Below are 13577 nucleotides of genomic sequence, written 5' to 3'. Positions count from 1 at the left end.
CGGCTTACGACAGCATTATCAGAAGCAAAATAGCACAACTTTATTTCGAGAAAAACTGAATACTTTGCAGAAGCATTAAATAATCAGTGGAGACGTTTCCAGACAGGATCCGCAGGATCAATGCGCTGACATAGCGACTGACACAAAACGCAAAAGCGGCCAGAGTCTTTCTGCGGGGAGCCGAAAATAGGGCTTTGGATGTTTTTCTACGTGGAATCCGAGATGTCATGTGGGATAAGAATGGAAAATCCTGGGGACTGGGCTGCTGTACTTAGGATCGTTACGCAATTAGAAGAGATTGACATTGCTACAAGAATACATACTGAACGCCACATTCTTTTAAGAGACCGTAAAGGTCATGTACAGAAGCAGTGTTGGTAACCTGGCCAAGTGTGGCCAAGTTAGGTACCGAACACAGGACTGTGAGAAGCAAAGACAGGCAGAACAACGTCAACGGAAGCAGTCGTTAAACACAAATGGGAGTGTGTCGGTCTTCGGAAAGCATATTAAGTAGCACGTGACGCTGCACCGTTAGATACGCAGAGAGAATGATGTTTAGCAGGCTTTTGTGAGAGTCAAGGAAAATAAATTTCTGATGGACACAAGTGCGCATGTGTCAGCCGTCAGTCTGAACCTTGTAGGCAGAAGGAGACTTCGGGCCCCACGTTTCAAATTGCGTGGAGTGAGTGATAATAATGTAAAGAGAATCACTGGGTACGATGTTGCTGTTTTATTGTCGAAACCAGAAATTTTCTTGAACGTAGGGAAATATTACCGTACGAGGGTGAAGGTATTCAGCAGTATTCTTGGACTAAACTTTCTCGACGAACATCATGCCAAAATCGATTTTTCGCAGTGTACAGTAGAACTCAGTGGAACTTTGTTTCCATTAGGGATACAACTGCAAGCGAGGCACTGTCGCGAGGGACACCACTCATAAAGGAGTTGCCGACTAAAATGCGAACACGTACGCTAGACTGGTTATTATAATAAAATACCTGCAGGTATGGGAAAGTTAGTGCAGCTTTCCGTTGATACTAATTTACAACGTGAAGCTTTAAATGTGGCAGAACCACTGAGGGAAAATGAAGAAGTAGACAAAAGTATTGTTTCGTGGTTAGAAGCATATAATAGTGGGCTCTTCAGTACTGATTATTTAATTTGAGATAACCTACACGTTAGGAGAATAAAAAAATTATAGCTGATGTAACAGAGGAAGGAAAACTAATAGTACTTAATGATGCATCAGCCAGAACAAGCAGCAGTGCGGTATGAATATGTTTCACTGTCTCTAGCCCGGTTTTGAGTCTTGTTGGAGCTTGGTACGATGTCCATTTTCCTTCAGGAACAAAACATACTGCGTAATCTTCAATTGTCCTCAAACAACCTGATGGGCACTTGTACTTCCAGAAAAATATTTTGCCACGCTTTCGTTTGAAAATTTTATTAGGATGTTTCGGCATGCATCCTGTGGAAAAAGTGCACTTGTCTGGCGCCCAGAGACTCCGGGACCCAGTACCTGAATCCTAGGAGCACAGCTGAGATTATATCCAGATATATGTGCACTATATGAACTATTCTCCGAATGATTTCCCTGCTTTTTGAGCCACTGTTCCCTGAGAATTGAACCCGTCATTTAGATGAAAGGGTGTACTACGCTAGAGAGCTATTTCTAATTCAGAGCGGATGAGAACATAAAAATCGGATATCACTAAAATGTTCAAATGTGTGTGAATTCCTAAGAGATCAAAATGCATAGGTCATAGGTCCCTAGACTTACACACTACTTAAACTAAGTTAAACTAACTTATGCTAAGAACAACACACACACCCATGCCCGAGGGAGGACTCGAGTCTCCGCCGGGCGTGGCCGCGCCGCCCGTGACAGGACGCCTCAAACTGCGCGGCCACTCCGCGCGGCCGGGTATCACTAAATCACAATAGATTACTGTTACATTCCAGTCTACAGTTCAGCTCCACATTCATAGAAAGTTACGAGACACGTAGTATTTTGTACTGAACCACATGTATTAAGCTCCCTGCCCGTTCCAGGGAAAACGTAAAGTGTAAGAGAAATGTCTCTTTTTAGCTCCGTGGGCACTGTTGCTGACCTGCTTCTATCTTCACGACCTCTATGGGAGCAGTATACAAGAAACTGTCGTACGCATTTAGATTCATCATAAAATCGGTTTTCAAATTTAAAGAAAGTATAATGTCCCGAAATAATTGGCATCTTTTATTGAAAATATCTCAATTAAGAAATGTCAGCATTTCTGTTGAACTATCCTGCGATTCGAGCTAATAGATGACCGAATCTTCCTGTCATATTAAAACTGTATGCCACACTAGGACCCGAAACCAGGCCCTTGTTCTTCAAGGACAGTACTATTACCTACTGAGTGATCCAAGCCCAATTCACGATCCACTTTCACGTATATAGTTCCGTCAACTTCTCTCACTTACATTTCATTGAAAAACATGTGATTATTCGTACCTTCCTTGTTTACAGACATTTAGCCGAACGTGATATGAATCCCAGGTAAGTAAAGAATGTATCTTTCGTGGTCAAGCCTACCTCTTGCATTATCCATACTTAAACTATATGACCGTTCCAGTTCATATTGCACGCAGTCTCCGATTCGGACATGGCATTACACAACTAATTCCAGTTATGACTCATTAACAGTGTGGGATAACCATTCCTACAATAATTAAATAAGCAGGTGTTACAAAACCAATGCATAATCTGTTTTATGTGTCCATAAAATGATGGTATACAGTAATTAGTTGTGATAATCAGATCATTGTAGTTTATAGAGCTAAAGAAGTCTGATACACGATTAAAAAGTTTTTATTTATTAGTACTTGTCACCTTGTAGATCCAGTCGTTTCACTGGTGAGGAAGACATTATTGAAAAGAGTGTTCTCATAAGTCGGATTAAGCGAATGCTACATTGGTTTCTTCAATAAGGAAATAGCCGATTCCTTTGCTGTTGTTATCCATTTCAAGCCGTTGAGTCGTATTTAATGTTGCAGTTGTCGACTGTATGTTAAACTCTATCCTTTTTTCTTATTATTTAAAAGGTTTCTTAAAAACTGATAGAATACGTAAGAGTTATCTGCGGTCGAACAAAATCTCTAGCGTCTCTAGGCTATCACATGGAAATGCCTATTGTCATTCTCGACATGTGTATAAGCCCCTTACGATAGTCACTGTAAAGCCTTTATCTGATTTTACTAGGAAATAGTGACATGTAGAATGTTAGAGTACTACAGTCGAGGTTCTACATCACCTACATAATAGTCCATAAAAAGACTGGGTAAAGTTTATACTGATGTTCGTAGTCTCGTTTTATTTTCTGGCAGAACTGATTTCATGTGCACATCACGATCGTTACGGAGTGAAAAATGAACACTGTAACTGGAAGGATACGAGCTGAATCAGTGTGAGGACGTCACCCTGGCGCAGCCTGGATGAGCCACTATTGTGCGGTAGCTTTTCGTCCTTGACATTTGAGAACAAGCGGTAATTCAGGCGGACTTGCTCATCTGCCGTCATGCTACCTGGGAACTCTTCAGCCTTTCAAGGCTAACGGCTTCAACCATTACCATTAAGTCAATCAGTGTGAAGTCATTTTGTACGAGAAAAAGCGGTTACTCAATAAACACTACTCTGAGGCAGACAGCAAACATGAGGCACGCAGGGAAAGTGATACCTTTTTTTCCATTTTTGTATACGTGGTAAAAACTTACGACTTAATCTTTTTTTAAAAAGCTGCTATTGAAGTGGCTTTTTGTGTTTTACTTAGAAATATATAATTTGAAGTGTCTCTTATTAGTTTCACAAACAGCATTTGTAACGCCGTCGGATTGCGTCATTGGCTAATTTATACACCGTTGTGTGCACTTCCTGCAGTCTGACGTCGCCTAAGTTTCGCATCTTACTTAACAGTTAGAATTTAACTCAACACAATTAACTGGAAGAAAGACAACTAGGATCTTCATGAATAACTATGTCAGCCCCCAGTAGCTGAGTGGTTGAGAAAGACGTAGCGCCGGCACGGTAGCTCAGCGTGTTCGGTCAGAGAGGTGGCTGGCCTCTGTAATAAAAAAAACTGAGTGAAAAGATCAACAACGAACTTCAACGGATGTCATGTGACGTCCGCTACGTCGAAATAAAAAAGAAAAAGTGGTCAGCGCGACAGAATGTCAATCGGAGATTTTGTCCGCTGAGGGACTGGGTGTTGTGTTATCCTAATCACAATCATTTCATCCCATCGACGCGCAAGTCGCCAAAGTGGCGTCAAATCGAAAGACATGCACCCGGCGAACGGTTTACCCGACGGGAGGCCTTAATCACACGACATTTACATTTTTATGAGTAACTATGATGGTATGGACTTGGTTTCAGTATACATCATAGGCAAGTAACATGGTACGTTTATTATGGAGATGCTAATATTCCAAATAAAAGTCCAATAAAGGGTATCCTAGGAGAAACTGTCACATGCAAGACTCAGATCTTTCAACGAAGGCTTCTTAGTACGAGGAATTATGTTTCTACTACATTTGTTGAAATTAATTTAACAGATTTATAACTGATTGTTAACATTTGAAATATCAACGTCAAATGAAAATAATATTCCTTCCGTTTTTTAAACATTACATCTATTAAAACTGTTTTACTTAATGCGGGATGAATTACGTTGCAACAAGACTGTTTTAATTAACTGCCTATTCCTAATTACGTGAAAGGCATAAAAACTACAGATAACTCAGACAGCAAAATACAATTATTTGTTCTTCATAGTTCTTTCTACTTCGTACATTATCTAATTTTTTTTTGATACTTGTAGCACGTGAAACTTAAATAAATAACTTAAAAACAGCTATTGTTAAAGTCAAAATTTTTCGTTACTGAATGTACGGTTCTGTATTATTAATTCAGACTGTGAATGAGCTGCATGTACTCACGTATGAAGGTGAAATATGTCAAACAGCTTGTACACTAATTCATTCCAAGTTATAGCAATATGCAGTGTAAATGGTATATGCAACTTTTAGTCCCTTGTGTGTCTTGCTACCGGTGGATATCATGAAGTACACTATTGAACAAAAGTATCCGGAAACCTGTCTGAAAATGACTTACAAGTTCGTGGCGCCCTCCATCGGTAATGCTGGAATACAGAATGGTGTTGGCCCCCGCAGGCATACGTTCAATCAGGTGCTGGAAGGTTTCTTGGGGAATAGCAGCCCATTCTTCACGGAGTGCTGCACAGAGGAGAGGTATCGATGTTGGTTGGTGAGGTCTGGCACAAAGTCGGCGTTCCAAAACGTCCCAAAGGTGTTCTGTAGGATTCAGGACAGGATTCTGTGTAGGCTAGTCCATTACAGGGATGTTATTGTAGCGTAACCACTCTACCACATGCCGTTCATAATGAACAGGTGCTCGATCGAGTTGAAAGATGCAGTCGCCATCCCCGAATTGCTCTTCAACAGTGGGAAGCAAGAAGGTGCTTAAAACATCAATGTAGGCCTCTGGTGTGATAGTGCCACGCAAAACAGCAAGTGCTGCAAGCCCCCTCCATGAAAACACCACCGGCTCCGAATTTTACTGTTGGCACTACATACGTTGGCAGATGACGTTCACCGAGCATTCCCCATATCCACACCCTGCCATCGGATTGCCAGATTGTGTTCCGTGATTCTTCGCTCCACACATCATTTGTCCACTGTTCAGTCGTCCAATGTTTACACTCCTCACACAAAGCGAGGCGTCGTTTGGCATTTCACGGCGTGGTGTGTGGCCTATGAGCAGCCGCTCGACCATGAAATCCAAGTTCTCACCTCCTGCTCAACTGCCATAGTACTTACAGTGGATCCTGATGCAGTTTGGAATTCCTTTGTGATGGTATGGATAGATGTCTGCCTATTACATATTACGACTTTTCTTCAACTGTGAGCGGTCTATGTCAGGCAACCGACGAGGTCAGCCAGTACGCTTTTGTGCTGTACGTGCCCCTTCACGTTTCCACCTCACTATCACATCGGAAACAGTGGACCTAGGGATGTTTAGGAGTGTGGAAATCTCGCGTACAGACGTATGACACAAGTGACATCCAATCACCTTACCACGTTTGATGTTCGCGATTTCCGTGGAGCGTCCCATTCTGCTCTGTCACGATGTCTAATGACTACTGAGGTCGTTGATATGGAGTACCTGGTAGTAGGTGGCAGCACAATGCACCTAATATCAAAAAGGTATGTTTTGGTGGTGTCCAATTACTTTTGATCACCTAGTGTATCAACATTACTTACAGTTGATGCAGAGGATTAACATTGTTTTAATAGTGGTGATGGCTGATATACTCTGATTTGGCATCTACCTATCTCGAGGTACCACGTGGAACGGAGAAAATGGTTTAATATTTGTGTACACAATTAATAAAATGCCCGGAGTATTATGCCGTGGTCGAATGAATTCCAAATTTAAACCCAACGTTTCGTTCTCATCTGCGGAAGAAATTTTCAGGGGGTATCATAGCTTCTTCGGGTGTCCGATTGACACCCTGGCTCGCTACTGGCGACATGAAAACACCGTTTAGCGTGCTCCTGACCAGTGGCAATGCTCTGGTGAATGTTTTTAGTTCCACGTCCAGCAGCTCTGGTTCGCAGATACTCATTAACCATTCATTCTCTGCCAAAGTTTTTATGATACCTCGTGTTTGTTATGGGCACACAGACCGTCACCTACACCGGGATTCGAACCACCACCCACAACAAAAGCGGGACATCTCCGAACCAGATCTGCTTAGCGCGGGATAAATACATCTCACCAATGCCTTGCTCAAGAATGTTTGTCCGGCCGCTGAGACAAAAAGAGCATCAAGACCGCCACGTTAAAATCGTATCGATTGTGAAACGAAGTTTTCTTTCCTTTCATTATGGACGTTACATACCGCATAGGAAAAATGTTGAAAACCTGGAACATCGTGGTAACCTAGAAACGTACCCGGTGGATGCAAGATCACCTAAAATGGGCTAAGGATGCTTTCAAACCGCTGGGAAAAGCACGAATTTATGATTCCGTATAGTTGTGTGTTTGTCGGCGGGAGGGGGGGGGGGGAGGTGTGTACGTGAGTATTACAAAAAGAATGGACAAAAAACAACTATAAGATCACAAAGGTAATCGTAGACGGGGGGAGATTGACAGATCAAGTGTTGCTGAACTTGCTTTGCAGCCAGGAGATTTGATATGACTCAAGTACTGACAGTCACAAGCGGATACCATGAAACACTACACACAGAGGCCATAGAGATTGTAGAACAGCCCAGGGATTTCAATAGCAAGGAAGAGGATATGAAACTGAAGAATGTATACCAGTGCTAAAGAAGATTTGTACCAGTCGTTCGCAATGGGGTGACAGCAACGAACAGTGGACGACGGCAAGCGACAATGGCCAGTTGCGCTCGGATATTCAAAACATGTAACGTCATGTCACTACGCGGGAGCACGCGTAAACTGAATTTTGCTGCAGTCAGTAGCGAACCAGAATGTGTATCGGACGCTTGAAGAAGTTTCGATTCCCCTTAAAAATGTTTTCCAGAGATAGGGATGAAGCTTTGGGTTTAAATGTGAAATCCATTCGACCAAGGCATCATAGTTCAGAATATTTGATTAACTGTGACACTTCTGACAGCGAAAGTTTACATTTCACAATTTGTGTACTGCAACACTACAACTGAAAAATGGTAGTATACTTTCTACTCTGAAGTTATTCGAAAATAACTCTCCTTTTTCATTAACATAGTTAAAATTTAAACTCTAATTCGCCTCAGAAGTTTTTAGAATCATCAAAGTCTCAGTACGCGACTACATGCATTAGCTTTTTCGATACAACCGCACTCTCCTGTCATTGGCTGTTCGTTTCAGTCCCACGAAATTGTCATATTCTATACTCTTCACAATGTTTTCCAAATTCTTCATCACAGGCTGTCCTTTTCCTTTCTTTCTCAGCACATTCCTTCAAGAACCTTATGGATGAAAGTGTTGTGCCTGATGACATATCCAATGAAATTTATTTTTCCCTTTTCCACTTCGTTTAATAATCTTCTCTGTTGGTTGACTTCCTGACTTCCCTTAACGCTTCTGGTGTGGTGTCGTCTGAAGAGCGGGGTACCAAAGCTAGGTTGGCAGCTCGCAATGAAGCCCCGGGCGGATATATAGGTGCTGCAAGCCACACTGATGAATGAGGAATGTCGGCGTAGGCACGCCTCCTAGAATTTCGCTACATCGCTGCAATCGACGGTCTACTTGTGGCTGAGCAGAGGAACGCTCGCCACAGTTTGCAGTGAACGATTACGATGACAACATCGCCTTAGATAGGACATCAGCGTATTAGATGTCTTAGGCAGAAATTGATGTGAAAATTCTGTCAGTTATTCTTCAAGTGAAGATGGTTCAAATGGCTCTGAGCACTATGGGACTTAACTGCTGTGGTCATCAGTCCCCTAGAACTTAGAACTACTTAAACCTAATTAACCTAAGGACATCACACACATCCATGCCCGAAGCAGGATTCGAACCTGCGACGTAGCGGCCGCGCGGCCCGTTTCAGTCGTAGCTGCCGATGTCCTGATGTTAGCATAGGCACATGCGTGAGTCGTCGACTGCGGAGGCTTGTCGGCTCTTGGCGTTTTTTTTTTTTTTTTTTTTTGTGGTTTTAGGGCGCACAACTTCAATGGTCATTAGCGCCCTGACTACTCTAAGAATGCACCGCGAAGCACAAGTTGACAACAACAACTAAAAGGGAAAACACGATAAAAGAACAGACTGACAGGCATAGGATTAAAAAACAGCATCATCAAATGTCCTTAGAGAGGTTTGTCAAATTGATAAAACGAAGAACACGAGCAGCTGCTCGTGGGTCATCCGCTAAAATGGCATCGAAAGTACTTGACAGGTTAAGATCTAGGCGCAGTGTGGTAAAATCTGGACAGGACATTAAAATGTGTCGAACCGTCAGCAAGTGCCCACAGGGGCAGAATGGCGCCGGCGCAGCCGTCAGCAGATGGCGATGGCTGAACCGGCAGTGTCCAATTCTTAACCGGGCCAAAACTACCTCCTCCCGCCGAGAAGGGCGTGAGGAGGACGTCCAAGCCACGGGAAGAGGTTTTAAGGCCCGAAGCTTGTTATCTGTAAGTGCAGCCCAATCGGCATGCCACAGCGATAAAATGCGCCGACAAATGACCCTGCTAAAATCGGACGAAGGGACAACAAGAAGCTGTCCGAGGCTGGAGGACCGCAGCCTTGGCCGCGGCATCTGCAGCTTCGTTCCCAGGGATACCGACATGGCCAGGAACCCACATAAAGCTAACCGGAGAACCGACGTCCACCAGCTGCTGAAGAGAGCGTTGGATCCGGTGTACGAAAGGGTGAACCGGGTACGGATCACTGAGGCTCTGGATGGCGCTCAGGGAATCGGAGCAAATGACATAAGCAGAATGTCGGTGGCGGCAGATGTAAAGAACAGCCTGGTAGAGGGCAAAGAGCTCAGCTGTGAAGACCGAACAATGCCCATGGAGCCGGTATTTGAAACTTTGTGCCCCGACAATAAAGGAACACCCGACCCCGTCATTGGTCTTAGAGCCATCTGTATAAATGAAAGTCATGTTGATGAACTTCGAACGAAGTTCCAAAAAACGGGGGTAACCTCTTTTGGGAGCGAGCTGAGGTCAAGGTGAACGCGGACCTGAGCCTGGAGCCAAGGTGGCGTGTGGCTCTCGCCCACTCGAAAGGTTGCAGGGAGTGAAAAATTAAGGTGTTGAAGGAGGCGACGAAAGCGAACTCCAGGGGGTAGCAGGGCAGAGACATACAACCCGTATTGACGGTCAAGAGAGTCGTCAAAAAAGGAACGATAAGACGGATGTTCGGGCATTGACAGTAGCCGACAGGCATACCGACAAAGCAGTATATCGCGCCGGTAGGTGAGTGGCAATTCGCCAGCGTCAGCATGAAGACTCTACGGGACTAGTATAAAATGCTCCGATCGCAAGTCGTAAACCCCGATGTTGTATGGAGTTGAGGCGGCGTAAGATGGATGGCCGTGCAGAGGAGTATACGAAGCTCCCATAATCCAGCTTGGAGCGGACGATCGACCGATATAGACGAAGTAGGACGGTTCGATCCGCTCCCCACGACATACCACTGAGAACACGGAGGACATTTAAAGAACGGGTACAACGGGCGGCCAAATATGACATGTGGAGACCAGCTAAGTTTCCTGTCAAATGTAAGGCCTAAAAATTTGGTTGTCTCCACGATTGGGAGAGCAACGGGACCGAGTCTTAAGGACGGTGGGAGAAACTCTTTGTAGCGCCAGAAGTTAATACAGACCGTCTTCTCAGCAGAAAAACGGAAGCCATTGGCGACACTCCAGGAGTAAAGACGGTCAAGAGAACGCTGAAGACAGCGCTCCAGGACACGTGTACACTGCGCGCTGCAATAGATGGTAAAATCGTCCACGAAAAGAGAGCCTGATACATCAGCTGGGAGGCAATCCATTATTGGATTGATCGCGATGGCGAAGAGAGCGACGCTCAAAACTGAGCCCTGTGGCACCCCATTCTCCTGGCGAAAGGCGTCTGACAGGACAGAACCCACACGTACCCTGAACTGTCGATCCATTAAAAAGGAACGAATAAAAAGAGGGAGGCGACCGCGAAGGCCCCATGTATACATGGTGCGGAGAATGCCCGCCCTCCAACAGGTGTCGTAAGCCTTTTCCAAATCAAAGAACACAGCCGCGGTCGGGCGCTTCCGCAAGAAGTTATTCATAATGAAGGTCGACAAGGTAACCAGATGGTCAACAGCAGAGCGGCGCCTACGAAATCCACATTGTACATTGGTAAGTAGGCGTCGAGACTCGAGCAGCCAAACCAACCGAGAGTTAACCATTCGCTCCATCACTTTACAGACAGCTGGTAAGCGAGATAGGTCGATAACTGGAAGGCAAGTGCTTGTCCTTCCCCGGCTTAGGAATCGGGACAACAATAGACTCGCGCCAGCATGCGGGAACATGTCCCTCAATCCAGATGCGATTGTATGTACGAAGAAGAAAACCTTTACCCGCAGGAGAAAGGTTCTTCAGCATCTGAATATGAATAGAATCAGGCCCTGGAGCGGAGGACCGTGATCGGCCAAGTGCGTTTTCGAGTTCCCGCATGGTGAATGGGGCATTATAAATTTCACAATTCGAGGAGCGGAAGTTAGGTGGCCTAGCCTCCTCTGCCTGTTTGCGGGGGAGGAAGGCAGGGTGGTAATGAGCGGAGCTCGAAACCTCTGCGAAAAAGCGGCCGAAGGCATTGGAGACATCCTCAGGGGCCACAAGGACGTCATTCGCGACCGTCAAGCCAGAAACTGGTGAGTGGACCTTAGTGCCAGATAGCCGGCGCAGGCTACCCCAGACAACAGAAGGAGTAAAACTGTTGAAGGTGCTTGTGAAAGCAGCCCAGCTGGCTTTCTTGCTTTCTTTAATAATACGACGACACTGAGCACGTAATCGTTTATAATTGATACAATTCGCCACTGTAGGGTGGCGTTTAAAGGTGCGTAAAGCACGTCGACGAGCACGTAAAGCGTCTCTACATGCTGCGGACCACCAGGGGACCGGTACGCGACGTGGAGAAGAAGTAGGGTGAGGGATGGAATATTCAGCAGCAGCGAGAATGACTTCCGTGAGGTGTGCGACCTGACGATCGCAGCTTGGGAAGGTTTGATCCTGAAAGGTCGCCCTGGAAGAGAAGAGCCCCCAGTCTGCCTTGGGGATGGTCCAACTAGAGGAGCACGGAGAGGGGGTATGCTGCAGGAGATGGATAACACACGGGAAGTGGTCGCTCGAATATGTATCAGAAAGTGCATACCACTCAAACCGGCGTGCAAGTTGGGGAGTACATATAGAGAGGTCTAAATGGGAATAGGTGTGAGATGTGTCCGAAAGAAAAGTAGGGGCGCCAGTATTGAGGCAGACAAGATTGAGATGGTTGAAAAGGTCTGCTAACAAGGAGCCCCTCGGGCAGGATGCTGGAGAGCCCCAAAGGGGATGGTGGGCATTGAAGTCGCCAGTTAACAAAAATGGTGCAGGTAGCTGAGCAATAAGTTGCATCATGTCTGCCCTGGTAACGGCAGATGACGATGGAGTGTAAACGGTACAAAAGTAAAACGTAAAAGTGGGGAGAGTAATGCGGATGGCAACTGCCTGCAGGCCGGTGTGCAACGTGATGGGATCGTAGTAAATATCATCCCGGACCAGCAACATAACCCCTCCATGAGCTGGGATACCTACCACGGGGGGTAGGTCAAAACGCACAGAGGTGTAGTGTGCCAAGGCAATTTGATCGCATAGGCGTAGCTTCGTTTCCTGGAGGGCTACGACGAGCGGACGGTGCAAGCGGAGCAGCAACTTCAAGTCCTCTCGGTTGGAGCGAATGCTGCGAATATTCCAGTGAATAAGTGCCATCGTAAGAAAAGGAAGATGAAAGCAGGGGTCACCTCGAAGGCCGCTGAGGGCCTGGCTTCGAGCGAGCACTGCCGCCGCTATCAGTAGGCGGACAGTCATCGTCCATTGGGTCTATAGGTTCATCGGCCATCTCGGGAGGATGGCCGGGAGGGGGAGCTTCCTCCGCCGGTGAACGGCCAGATGTACAGCTACCAGCGGTGCGGCCAGGCGAAACGGGTGACGGCCTGGGGCGGCAACCGCTGGGTGGCGCAGGAGAAGAAATACGCCGTGGCGGAGAAGGAGAACTGTGCTTCCTATGAGCCTTTTTGGAAGGACGTTTGGTGGAAGTACCGGTCGAAGGCTGGGAGGTCGATGTACGTAGGAAGTTTGCACGGGATGGTTCCTTCTGGAAGGCCCGTGCATCTGACTTCGGGGTCTTCGTCTTAGCAGAAGCTGATGAAGGGGCTGGTGTCTGTGGGGTGACGGGAGGAAGAGGAGACGTCGACCGCGCGATCTTAGCACTGGCCGAACGGACGACCGTGGTGCTGAAGGTCAGATCGCATGTCTGGGTTGCTACCTCCCTGGTAGTCCGAGGAGAGGCGAGGACAGTACTGTATTTCCCCGCTGGGAGCAGCGTGGGCTTCCTACTAGCCAACAGCTTGCGAGCTGCCGAGGTGGACACTTTCTCTTTGACCCGAATTTCTTGGATACAGCATTCTTCCTTATAGACAGGACAGTCGCGGGAGGATGCGGCATGGTCACCCTGACAGTCCACACAACGAGGAGACGGAGGTGGACAGTCACCCTCATGGGCATCCCTGCCACAAGTGACACATTTAGCCGCATTGGAACAAGACTGTCGAGTGTGATTGAAACGCTGACACTGGTAGCAGCGCGTAGGTGTCGGGACATAGGGGCGAACAGAAATAACCTCGTAGCCCGCCTTGATGCGCGATGGCAGCTTAACACTATGGAAGGTCAAGAAAAGTGTCCGGGTCGGTACAAGGTCATTGTTGACCTTTTTCATGACCCTATGGACAGCCGTCACGCCCTGCTCAGCGAGGAAAGATTGAATCTCCT

The sequence above is a fragment of the Schistocerca cancellata genome, chromosome 4, assembly GCF_023864275.1.
Source record: "Schistocerca cancellata isolate TAMUIC-IGC-003103 chromosome 4, iqSchCanc2.1, whole genome shotgun sequence".
Classification (NCBI taxonomy): domain Eukaryota; kingdom Metazoa; phylum Arthropoda; class Insecta; order Orthoptera; family Acrididae; genus Schistocerca; species Schistocerca cancellata.
This window is presented reverse-complemented; position numbering follows the sequence as displayed.